This window comes from Leptodactylus fuscus, chromosome 6 (genome assembly GCF_031893055.1).
Source record: "Leptodactylus fuscus isolate aLepFus1 chromosome 6, aLepFus1.hap2, whole genome shotgun sequence".
In the NCBI taxonomy this organism is placed as follows: domain Eukaryota; kingdom Metazoa; phylum Chordata; class Amphibia; order Anura; family Leptodactylidae; genus Leptodactylus; species Leptodactylus fuscus.
This window is the reverse complement of record NC_134270.1, coordinates 84,674,808-84,687,870: the sequence shown is the minus strand read 5'-3', so window position 1 is coordinate 84,687,870 and position 13,063 is coordinate 84,674,808. Positions and strand designations below refer to the sequence as shown.

General features: G+C 44.4%; 1 protein-coding gene across 1 annotated transcript in view; it reads right to left on the bottom strand.

Annotated features, from left to right (window-relative positions):
• The window catches only part of CACNG7 (calcium voltage-gated channel auxiliary subunit gamma 7), a 163,552-nt gene extending 151,327 nt beyond the window's left edge, over positions 1 to 12,225 (bottom strand). The window contains exon 1 of the mRNA XM_075276806.1: positions 11,567 to 12,225. The gene's annotated coding sequence lies outside the window, so the exon portion shown is untranslated. The remainder of the gene's footprint in view (positions 1 to 11,566) is intronic.
• Positions 12,226 to 13,063: the final 838 nt, after the last annotated feature.

Here is a 13,063-nt window from a genome sequence, read left to right as displayed (position 1 = left end):
ATATAGCTGATGGACAGAACAGTAACAAGTCATCTTTAGTTTAAGCACACTCAGAGATGATATTAGCTTAATCTTATATGCCTCATGTGATTGGTAGTATACCTTTACACAATTATCTTTTTATGCAAAGTGCACTTGAGGAGCAGAAGGCAGGATCATGGTAAATGTTAGCAGATGATTATGACTGATTACATCATGATCATGAATGGCCTCTGTTAATACTACATGATACTAACAGGTAGCGGGCAAAATATAGCTTCTATGGCAGTGCTTCTTAACCAGGGTTTGAACGAACCCTAGGCCATATGCACGGTTCATTTTGTGTACCAGTGAAAAAACATATACCTATGTCTTGAATTTGGAAAAAATCATATTTGATTTATCACTAAAGAAGGGTTCGGTGAATGTGCATATGAAACTGGTGGGTTTGGTACCTCAAACAAGGTTAAGAACCACTGTTCTATGGGCTCTGCTATGACTATTTGGTCATTTTTAATGTATTATTGAAAAACTTTAATGAAAAGATTTATTAAAAAAAAAAAAAAGTAGAGTAAGGCTAAGGCCCCACGCTGCGGAAACGTGGCTTTTTGTGTTGCGTTTTTTTGAGCCAAAGCCAGAAGTGGACTGAGCATAAGGAAGAAGTATAAGAACTTCCTTTATATTTCCCATTCCTTTTGTAGCCATTCTTGGCTTTGGCTCAAAAAACAACAACAATATATGCAACAAAAATTCTGTGTTTCCGCAACGTGAGGCCTGAGGTTATGTTCAGACAGAGTTTTTTGGTCAGGATTTTGAGGCCGTATTCGCCTCAAAATCCTGACCAAAAAGATGGCTCCCATTGAAATCAATGGGAGCCGCTCAGATTTTTTTTTCTGAGAGCCGTTTCCTCTGGTTCTCGGAAAAAAGAAGTGAGATGCTCATTCTCCAGGTGGAGTCGCCTTGCGATTTGGCCTGAATACACTCCCTCCTCTGGACTAGGCCCTTTCATTGGGCCTAATCCAGACTGGAGTGCGCGGCTGGATGCTGGTGCAGTGCACTGGCTTTCAGTCGTGACTACCCAGTTTTTGGTCTGGAACCTGAGGCGGCCTTCGCCTCAGGTTCCGGACCAAAAACTCAGTGTGAACGTACTCTTAAGCCTTAAGATCAATTGTAACCCTTGAGTACCCGACCTGCAGCTCCTAGTTCACCTAGCCCATGTGTATACTATAAAATAAATAGCTTCATTTGAATATACTTGTACATCTTATACTAGGTTTACACTAGAGTTCGGCTTTCCATTCTATGAGTCCATCTGTGGACCCAAGAAATAGAAAACTAACCCGCTTAAAACGTGGTTACCCATGGAAACCTGTGGACCCCATAGGCTATAATAGGACTATAATAGGGTCCACTGGGTTTCTGCCGGTTTCTGCCTGAAAAATGCAGAGAAATGTTGAGAGAAAAGTCTTACTTGCATTCTTTAAGTGGTATCTGGGACAGAAACCCCGAACATATAGCGAGTGCTAGTGTGAACCGAGCCTTAAACTGACTCTCAGAGTATTTATATTGCTTTGTATGACAAGAGCCAGTGTATTAGTCTGTACAAGACATAACATGGAGAACATAGAGTGTTTATTTACCTACAGCAAATCAATATTTCTACTTTATTGTCCCATGAAGTGTCTACATTTACTCTTACTTTTTCCTGTGACACTTACTATACAGTTGCTGTGATCTCAAAGCCCTGGACATGTTTCATCATTTCATAATTATCTATATCAAGGGCAGGCAATCTTTTGTGTATGGCATGCTAGCGTAAAAAAAAATTATTATTATGATCTACAGCAGGCATGTCAAACATGCGGCCCGCGGGCCGCATGCGGCCCTTTACAGGCATATCTACGGCCCGCACAAAAGTCTCAAACTTTGTCTCTAAAGTTTAGAGACAAAGTTTGAAACTTTTGTGCGGGCCGCAGAGGTGCAATACTCACGCGGCTACACGCTGCTGTGTAGACATGATGTGACATGATGACGTCACATCGCGTCTACGACTGTTAGCGTGCGAGAGAGAGTGCGGCGAGGGAGCGAGGACTTGGAGTCGTCGGACAAGGTAAGGCAGTTCTATATACTGCCGGAAAGCTGACAGTGCGCTGAGTTCAGCACACTGTCAGCTTTCCCGATGTGGGCCCAGTGTGAAGAGCTTACGGTCCAGTACCGTAGCTCTTCTATGGTCAGAAGGGCGTTTCTGACACTCAGTCAGAGACGTCCTTCTTCACAGCACAGCCAATCGCGCTGTGCTGTGAGAGCCGGGAGGAACGCCCCCTCCCTCCCTGATAATACTCGTCTATGGATGAGTACTGCGAGCAGAGGGAGGGGGCGTTCCTCCCGGCTCTCACAGCACAGCGCGATTGGCTGTGCTGTGAAGAAGGTCCTCTTTAATGTGTGTGGAACGTGAAACAGAGGGCAGATGAAGGAGGGAATGGCATGACACTGGGGGCAGAGATGGAGGGGGGACATGAATCTGGGGGCAGAGATGGGGGACATGAATCTGGGGGCAGAGATGGGGGACATGAATCTGGGGGCAGAGATGGGGACATGAATCTGAGGGCAGAGATGGGGGACATGAATCTGGGGGCAGAGATGGAGAGGGGACATAAATCTGGGGGCAGAGATGGAGGGGGGACATGAATCTGGGGAGAGAGATGGAGGGGGGACATGAATCTGGGGGCAGAGATGGAGGGGGGACATGAATCTGGGGGCAGAGATGGGGGACATGAATCTGGGGGCAGATATGGAGGGGACATGAATCTGGGGGCAGAGATGGGGGACATGAATCTGGGGGCAGAGATGGAGGGGACATGAATCTAGGGGCAGAGATGGGGGACATGAATCTGGGGTCAGAGATGGAGGGGGGACATGAATCTGGGGTCAGAGATGGAGGGGGGACATGAATCTGGGGGCAGAGATGGAGGGGGGACATGAATCTGGGGGCAGAGATGGGGGACATGAATCTGGGGCAGAGATGGAGAGGACATGAATCTGGGGGCAGAGATGGAGGGGGGACATGAATCTGGGGGCAGAGATGGAGGACATGAATCTGGGGGCAGAGATGGGGGACATGAGTCTGGGGGCAGAGATGGGGGGGACATGAATCTGGGGGCAGAGATGGAGGAGGGACATGAATCTGGGGGAAGAGATGGGGGGGACATGAATCTGGGGGCAGAGATGGGGGACATGAATCTGGGGCAGAGATGGAGAGGACATGAATCTGGGGGCAGAGATGGAGGGGGGACATGAATCTGGGGGCAGAGATGGAGAGGACATGAATCTGGGGGCAGAGATGGAGGGGGGACATGAATCTGGGGGCAGAGATGGAGGGGGGACATGAATCTGGGGGCAGAGATGGGGGACATGAATCTGGGGGCAGAGATGGAGGGGGTCATGAATCTGGGGGCAGAGATGGGGGACATGAATCTGGGGGCAGAGATGGGGGACATGAATCTGGGGGCAGAGATGGAGGGGGGACATGAATCTGGGGGCAGAGATGGAGGGGGGACATGAATCTGGGGGCAGAGATGGAGGGGGGACATGAATCTGGGGAGAGAGATGGAGGGGGGACATGAATCTGGGGGCAGAGATGGAGGGGGGACATGAATCTGGGGGCAGAGATGGGGGACATGAATCTGGGGGCAGATATGGAGGGGACATGAATCTGGGGGCAGAGATGGGGGACATGAATCTGGGGGCAGAGATGGAGGGGACATGAATCTAGGGGCAGAGATGGGGGACATGAATCTGGGGTCAGAGATGGAGGGGGGACATGAATCTGGGGTCAGAGATGGAGGGGGGACATGAATCTGGGGGCAGAGATGGAGGGGGGACATGAATCTGGGGGCAGAGATGGGGGACATGAATCTGGGGCAGAGATGGAGAGGACATGAATCTGGGGGCAGAGATGGAGGGGGGACATGAATCTGGGGGCAGAGATGGAGGACATGAATCTGGGGGCAGAGATGGGGGACATGAGTCTGGGGGCAGAGATGGGGGGGACATGAATCTGGGGGCAGAGATGGAGGAGGGACATGAATCTGGGGGCAGAGATGGGGGGGACATGAATCTGGGGGCAGAGATGGGGGACATGAATCTGGGGCAGAGATGGAGAGGACATGAATCTGGGGGCAGAGATGGAGGGGGGACATGAATCTGGGGGCAGAGATGGAGAGGACATGAATCTGGGGGCAGAGATGGAGGGGGGACATGAATCTGGGGGCAGAGATGGAGGGGGGACATGAATCTGGGGGCAGAGATGGGGGACATGAATCTGGGGGCAGAGATGGAGGGGGTCATGAATCTGGGGGCAGAGATGGGGGACATGAATCTGGGGGCAGAGATGGGGGACATGAATCTGGGGGCAGAGATGGAGGGGGGACATGAATCTGGGGGCAGAGATGGAGGGGGGACATGAATCTGGGGCAGAGATGGGGGACATGAATCTGGGGGCAGAGATGGAGAGGACATGAATCTGGGGGCAGAGATGGAGGGGGGACATGAATCTGGGGGCAGAGATGGAGGGGGGACATAAATCTGGGGGCAGAGATGGAGGACATGAATCTGGGGGCAGAGATGGGGGGACATGAATCTGGGGGCAGAGATGGGGGGACATGAATCTGGGGGCAGAGATGGAGGAGGGACATGAATCTGGGGGCAGAGATGGGGGGACATGAATATGGGGGCAGAGATGGGGGGACATGAATATGGGGGCAGAGATGGGGGGACATGAATATGGGGGCAGAGATGGGGGGGACATGAATATGGGGCAGAGATGGGGGGGACATGAATCTGGGGGGCAGAGATGGGGGACATGAATCTGGGGGGCAGAGATGGGGGATATGAATCTGGGGGGCAGAGATGGGGGACATGAATCTGGGGGGCAGAGATGGAAGGGACATGAAACTGGGGGCAGATGAAGGGTGTATATGTAAACAGATAATTTTCTTTTATGAAACTAACAAAATCTTCTCAGAGAACAAGGCTGACTGATCACCACTTATCTAAAAAAGATTGAAAAAAATTATAGCAAATAAATGTTTAGTTTTTAATTGCTGTATTTTTGTTAAATATATTAGTTGCTGTTACATATTACTACTTCATATCTTGTTTTCATGACTGCTGTTAAAATACGTGTGTGACATTAGCTGCTGTGTGCGGCCCTCGCTATAACCTCTTGTTACTCATGTGGCCCTCGGGGTACCCCGAGTTTGACATGCCTGATCTACAGTGTCCTCTCCACATATTATAATGATCTACAGTGTCCTCTCCACATATTATAATGATCTACAGTGTCCTCTCCACATATTATAATGATCTACACAGGCCCCTCCACATATTATAATGATCTACAGTGTCCCCTCCAAATATTATAATAATCTACAGTGTCCCCTCCACATATTATAATGATCTACACAGGCCCCTCCACATATTATAATGATCTACAGAGTCCCCTCCACATATTATAATGATCTACAGTGTCCCCTCCACATATTATTATGATCTACAGTGTCCCCTCCAAATATTATAATAATCTACAGTGTCCCCTCCACATGATATCATTTCACTTAGCGGCCCTCCATACAGTTTAAGGTCCCATTATGCCCCCCCCCCCCCTTTCCACAGTACAATGTCCCATAGCGGCTTCCACACAGTATAACCTAATATTTTTGGCGTTCACCACTCATGAGTTATTATTATAATCTGGGATCTCTTCAGACCTGTTACTGACTTTATCTGGACTTGCGCAATTCTCTCTCTGTTCTCTTCAGCGCTTCTGCCTGACGTCAGCGATAACTGATTGGATCTCAGGGATCATTTTGGCATCATTATGCGTCATGACACTGATGTAACCCCTGAGGTCTCTGACATCAGGCAGAAGTGCAGAACAGGAAGCGTCACCGGAGTTTAGGGAAGGTTAGTAACATTGTTCTTTATTTTTGACCACCTCTCCTGGGCCTCTGCTTATTATATTCTGGGATCTGAAGAGACCCCCCAGTATAATAATGGCTGTTTTATTTCGGTCGTGTTTGGTCCGAACGAAACCACTGGGCTGCCATGCCAGGAAAATATGTTTCTCGTGTCAGTCTTTTCAATCCCTGATCTATATAAATGATCAATTGTGTAAGATAAATGAGAATGATAGAAAACAATTCTAAATTCATAAATCTCAGAACAGTAATGCCATAAAATCATTATACAGCATCTGGGTTTGTATCAATGCCAGATAAACCCATATAAGACTGCACTCTGGATGGTTTTGGTAAACTATAGTTTTAGGGTTGGTTCACACTAGCGCTTGTATTCTGTCCGGAAGGAGTCCGCATGGACACCCCCAGGACGGAATTCAATTGCAGTTGGAAGCGATGTGCTGTCAAAGCACACGGACCCCATAGACTATAATGGGCTCTGTGTGCTTGCCGCGCACTGCGGGCACGAATGATGATGCGGACTCCTTCCGGAAGGAATACAAGCGCTAGTGTGAACCAACCCTTAGCCACAACTAAACGACAATAGATAATTACAAAGATGCAAAAAGTGATCAGAGTTTGATTATTGCAATTCTAAAAGTTAAAATCCAGAAAACAGGTACACCAAAACAGCAAACTTAGTACTGTAGATCATTCCAGTATGTCAGATTGAAACCAGGATGCTTTTGAGCTAGATTTTATTACAAAGTGCTAAAGAATTGTCCTTGATATTATATACTTGTGGGAAAACAAAATGTACTTCTTTCATCAGTGAAAGGGGACACTTTTATACAGTATATAGGGCTGAGGCCCCATGTTGTGGAAAAGCTGCTTTTTTTGTAACAGTTTTTCCTGCGTTTTTTTTTTTAGCAAAAGCCAAGAGTGGATTAAGAAGAAGGGAGATATATAAGAGCTTCTTATATGTTTCCCTGTTCTTTTTTAGCCATTCTTGGTTTAGGCTCAAAAAACTGCAGCAAAATCTGCAAGATCTGCCTAAAACATTTTATCTGAAACTGTGCAAACTGAGTGGCTAGTGACATCTATGTAGATATTTCACGTGATAAATACCAGTAGCTGTTACACAACCATTAATAATTGTACTTAATTATTTAACCTCTCTCCATATTTTTGTATTTTTCCTGCCTAAACATCAGCTGAAAGCTTTTTGAGGGGCACCATTGAAGGCTGAGACCCCATGTTACAGAAATGTAGATATTTTTGTTTCAGATTGTGTTGCAGTTTTATGAGCCAAAGCAAGGAGTGAATTGAGCAGAAGGGAGATGTATATGAACTTCCTATATATTTTCTATCCCTTTTGTAGGCATTCTTGGCTTTGGCTCAAAAAACTGCAACAAAATCTTCAACAAGAAAAAATAGCTTTTCCGCAACGTGGGACTTAAAAGATAATTATTTGCTGTAACATATGTTGCAAAGTCAAGTTATAAGCTTTTAAAACCTTATGCAAATTTATCTTAAAGGGGTTGCCCCATCACAAGGATCCTATCTATACTGCTTGTTAATGTGAATGTAAGGCTTTTCTTAAATACACTGCTTCAGCAAAACTGCTTTGTTTGTCCACTATCTTACTTTATTCTTTTTTTTTTTTACACATCCCTTGACTTATCTGGTCATAAGTCAAGTGATGTATCTGCTGCTCTGAGTGGGGAGGGAGGAGGGGCTAAGTGCGAGCCTGGAGGGGGGGGTAGTTTACCCTTTGGGGGGAAGGGGCCGCCAATACAGACCCGGCACCCGCTGTAATAGAGAGGTGGACGCCGGGGACCGTTAGACGCCGGCACAGATGCCTGCAACATCGCTATGCTCCTGCCCTGCATGAAGCCAGCAGCGGAGGAGCGGAATAACAGCATCGCTCCTGCCGCTGCTGGCTTCATGCAGGGCAGGAGCATAGTGATGTTGCAGGCATCTGTGCCGGCGTCTAACCGTCCCCGGCATCCGCCTCTCTATTACAGCGGATGCCGGGTCTGTATTCACATATGCAAAGCCAGCGGCGAGATGCCGCTGGCCCTGCGTGCACGCTCATAGATGGTGAGACCAGCCTAGCCTTCACAATGCGAATACAGACCCAGCATCCGCTGTAATAGCATTGTGAAGGCTAGACTGGTCTCACCATCTATGAGCGTGCACACAAGGCCAGCGGCATCTCGCCGCTGGCTTTGCATATGTAACCCACCAATGACGCAACAAAGCAGGAAGACTTTACAGCAACGAAGACTGGTGAGTATGCGACGTGGGAATACCCCTTTAACTAGTCATAGGTGCAAGGAGCAGCTTCTTCTAGTATTGCAGTAGTTGTGACAGATCACACCCTGTGAGGCTTACTATTATGTAGGATATCAATCTGAGGTCTGAAGTGAGGGACATTGTCAGTCATGCTGCACAAGTTGCGATCTAGTGTAATGACTGTATGACCAGATGAAACTGTTTTCTACCCCCTGTGACTAGGTAAGGTAAACTTGCATAAGGTTTTAAAACCTTTAAACTTGACTTTCCAGTAACACAAAACTGGAAAGGTCTTTACTTGCTGTTACAACAGTCTGGGATGGACATTATTCGTTTCCATGAATGAAGTTGTTTGACAGATAAATAATTAGAAAATCCACTTAATAGTATAAAAAATAAATAAAAAATCATATGCACCTTATCTACATCCCACTGAGCTTGTTCCAGTACTTCCTGAGCTCCCTGCTGGTCTCTACTTCCTGCAGACAGGAAGTGACCACTCAGCCATTGACTAAGGCAGCTATTTCCTGTGTGTCAGAAAGTACAGACTAGAGGTGGAACAGCAGTATCAGTGACATGAGTGGGATTTTATTTATTTTTTTACCCCATTCTGAGTCGTTTCTACACAATTTTAAATGGGCCGACAACTCTTTTTAGGTTATGATAGTTCTGATGGTAAAGAGTGGACAAACTTCAGTTATATTCATATAGAAAATACGAAAAATAGGTCAATGGGTCTGCCAGGATTTCAGAATGTACTGTATTTGGGATTTGGACCCATCATACCTGTCTTGGCTCACTTATAAACAGAGGCTATAATGTTAGTCTTAATAAAAGCCTACCTTTGCTGAATAAAATATGAAATAAGATAATGTCTATATACTGCAACTAAAATGTGAATTCCCTAAAACATGGGGTCATGAAACATCCTGTGTTCAACTGTAATAAGGCAATTTTATGCATATGTAATACTCAATATACACGCAGTAGATATACTAGTCTTTTTAGGTTTTGATAGTTCTGATGGTAAAGAGTGGACAAACTTCAGTTATATTCATATAGAAAATACGAAAAATAGGTCAATGGGTCTGCCAGGATTTCAGAATGTACTGTATTTGGGATTTGGACCCATCATACCTGTCTTGGCTCACTTATAAACAGAGGCTATAATGTTAGTCTTAATAAAAGCCTACCTTTGCTGAATAAAATATGAAATAAGATAATGTCTATATACTGCAACTAAAATGTGAATTCCCTAAAACATGGGGTCATGAAACATCCATTGGGTCATGTTGGAAAGAACTAGTTAAACGTTAATTTTGTTTAGCACATTTCTTCCATTCATAACGTTCCAGTGGATACAGTATTTTGCCTCCAAGCTTCTATTTAAACTTTTGCTTTATGCCATAGTTTACAATGAGAATCTCCTGCCCCATTTACCTTTCATTTCAGTAGTTTCCATATTTGTCTTCTGCTTACCCTCACCATACAATGTATTTTATGCTTTTCTTTTCTATTATAGGACTAACTATCCTTAGTACTGGAGAGAGAAGGACAATGAAGGACAAGTAGATATATAGTTTGTAAAAATAAAATATCAACTTGTATTCTTTAACTTTACAGGAAGTGTTTAGGATCAAATTATTTTTATGATTTGACTATGGCAAACAATTGTAGACACATGACTGCCTATGAATGGTTCGGCAGCGGATTCAAGCACCTTTTATATTTACTAAAAACATTCATTCATATACTGTCAAACAATGGCGTAAAGGAGAAGTTGTGTAATATTGCCACAATATTCAGGAGATGTGACAACCTGATTAAACAGACACTAACTCCCCATATGCTGAAGAACATATATTGGGTATCATTTTTACATGTATATGAATTCACATCAAGGAAGATATGTTAGTGACCTTAATACAATTATTGCATATAACCATATTTACCTTAAAAGAGAATCCCCCTTTACCCCATGAAAGATGCTGTCTCATTTTCCTATGCAGTCCTGGATAGCAGCAGACAGTATAAAGATAGGATAAGTGAGAGACCCTTTGTCTTTATTACTACATAGCAGAGTTCTTAACTCACCCTCCATACAGCAAATACTTCCTCATTTGCTCTAATCCTCTGCAGTACAGCCTCAGCCTCTACCTGCAGATCACACATCTCACTAAAACATACCTTCAGCCAAAAGCTTGGTATCCAAAGAGGAATTGAATCAGCTCTTTTTTTTTCAGAATGCTGCTGCAGTCCCTCCCTTTTCCACTTCTTGCCCCTATCCCTTTATCAAAAATAATAAAGATGCTTGGGGTGATTTCATAGGTTTTTCCTGTCAAGTCAAGCATTCACCCCCCGTTCCCTTTACTAAGTTGGTTTTGGGAGGAGGTAAGAGGGGGTGCTATTTCTTTTATTTTTAGGGTACCAGCTTCCAACTAATAAAAAAGTAATTGTGTATAATTCTATATCATTGCTAGTTCCCACACTTTTTTATATCTGCTCCTCCCCATCTAAAATTAATCCACTAGTGGGGCATATCTGCATAATACATCCCCCTCCCTTCCCCAACACCACCACTGGAACTAAAACTAGAACCTTCAATGAATCACTGCCTCACAAATCTTTATGGGCAGCTTTACTTTATCTATGTCCAATCATGTTATCTGCAACACCATTGTATTATACCGACATGTAACTGACTCCCTGTGTTCAACTGTAATAAGGCAATTTTATGCATATGTAATATTCAATATACACGCAGTAGATATACTAAATATAAATTATATATACACACACACACAAGTTCAGATTGTACTATGAAATGTACTGTAGTGTGTGCCATCAGATGATTTAACCAGGGTTGTAGATGAAAAAGTCACAGCAATGATTTGTACAGCATATATATAGGTTCATAAATCCAGCTGAAGACATCATAAACAAGAGTATGGCTTTTCTGTGCAAAAATATGTTGCAATGGATGGTTACATAGTATATAGGGCTCCATCCCATAATAAATGTGTTAAGTTAAGCAGCAGCCTTTATTTCACTCCACACATCCGCACATACACACACATCACACCGTGGTACCCAGACATCCCCAGCATCCTAGCATAGAAAACCCCCATATTATGCAGGTACATACTTGCATGCAGCAGACCAGGCTGTCAAACAAGAAGCCATCAGAAAACAGAATACAGGTCAAACCATCAGGGATATCATTTTACCTCTCAAGGGTCATGGTCAAGGTTCTAGCCTGAAGGAGTTAACCGGGGTATAAAGGAAAAGATTAAGGACATTATGATAAACTAGGACATAAACATGATGCTCACCGTATCCACTGGCTTTATGAGCTGCAGTCTTCTCTAAGCCTCTGCATAGTTATTGCTTCAAGAACATGGTAAATCTTTACAATAATATTCCTAGTTTTAGGTCAAGAGATTTTTTTTTTCTTCTTTTCTATGTAAATATCTTCAGATGAGTGATTTCTTTCGTCAGACAGGTACAGTAGCAAGTATATTATTTTCTAGATCTGAGTCACCCTCTCAGAAGATATGTGGAGAGAAGAGGATTCATTTAACTACATGTATTGGTGTAGGTATGGATCTGGATCTCGGATGGGGGGAGGGGATGGGAACTGAATATTGCAGCTTGCCAAAGTCTAGGCACTGTAAAGTCATTTGTTCAAGAATGAAGACTGGAGGGGACCTGTCTGGAGCAGAGGGAGGGGGCTTCTCATGTTTGTACGCAATGGAAATACAAAGATGGGGATGTTAATTAAAAAGGGAATCATTTCATCATCATCATCATCATCATCATCTTCGGGAAGAGGAGAGCCTGGATGTTCCTTGTTAGCAGCTTCAGTGGAGATGAAGGATGGAGACTGCAGTGCTGGGAAAAGCAGCCATAGCTTTGTAGAGATCGGTTAGGAGCCTTGGTCTATCCTCAGGTCCCCATTGTCTTTCCTCTACATAGCTTTTCAGGAGCACTCTCTCTCCTCTGAGTGGCCAAGAATTCACAATTCCCCTCTCCCTCCTCCCTTTTTTCTTCATCAATGTGATGTCAGAGGGAGCTCTCTTAAAGAGACAGCTGAGCTTTCCCCCCCTTCACTACTCTCTGCCTCTGCATTGAGGTTTACTGGTCACACCTGCCACCCATGAGGACTGCAGTGGAAAGCTGCACTGACTGGGGACTTCTCAGCTCTCCTCTGCTAATCTCCATTTCTCTGCTCTACAGCAGAAATTCACAAATCTCTTTGTGCTTGTGGTGAGTAAATGGGAGGGGTAACAATCGTTAGGAATCTCCAGAATCACAGGGGCTGTCACACTCCACAGCAGCTATACAGCATGTGCAACCCAGGTACACAATAATACAGTGACTATATACTCTATATACTGGCTAGCTATATAATTGGAACTTGTGTGCAGCTGAGGAGTATATACAGGTATTAATCCCATATCCATTTTTCTGTCCAAGATAGGCTTCATAACTTGCAGTACATTGGACCATGAACAACAAGACATGGTAACAAGGTCATCTCCCTTTGTCCCACACCCATACAATATGTGTATGATGTATGACAATAATAGGAATTCCATGAAGCCTATAATAACGTGACAACACTAATATAGAACACTGCACTGGGCTGAACTGTTCAGACTTAGTTTGTTATTCCTCATTGTCCCCATGACCTTGACATTGACTATAATTGCAGCTCTTGGTAGCTCCTTATCAATCTTTAGAAGATTATTTCATAAAACTAGATGAAAACTAGAGATTTCAGGTACAGTGTAATGAAGTGACAGATCAAAAAACTTAAAATCTTGCCC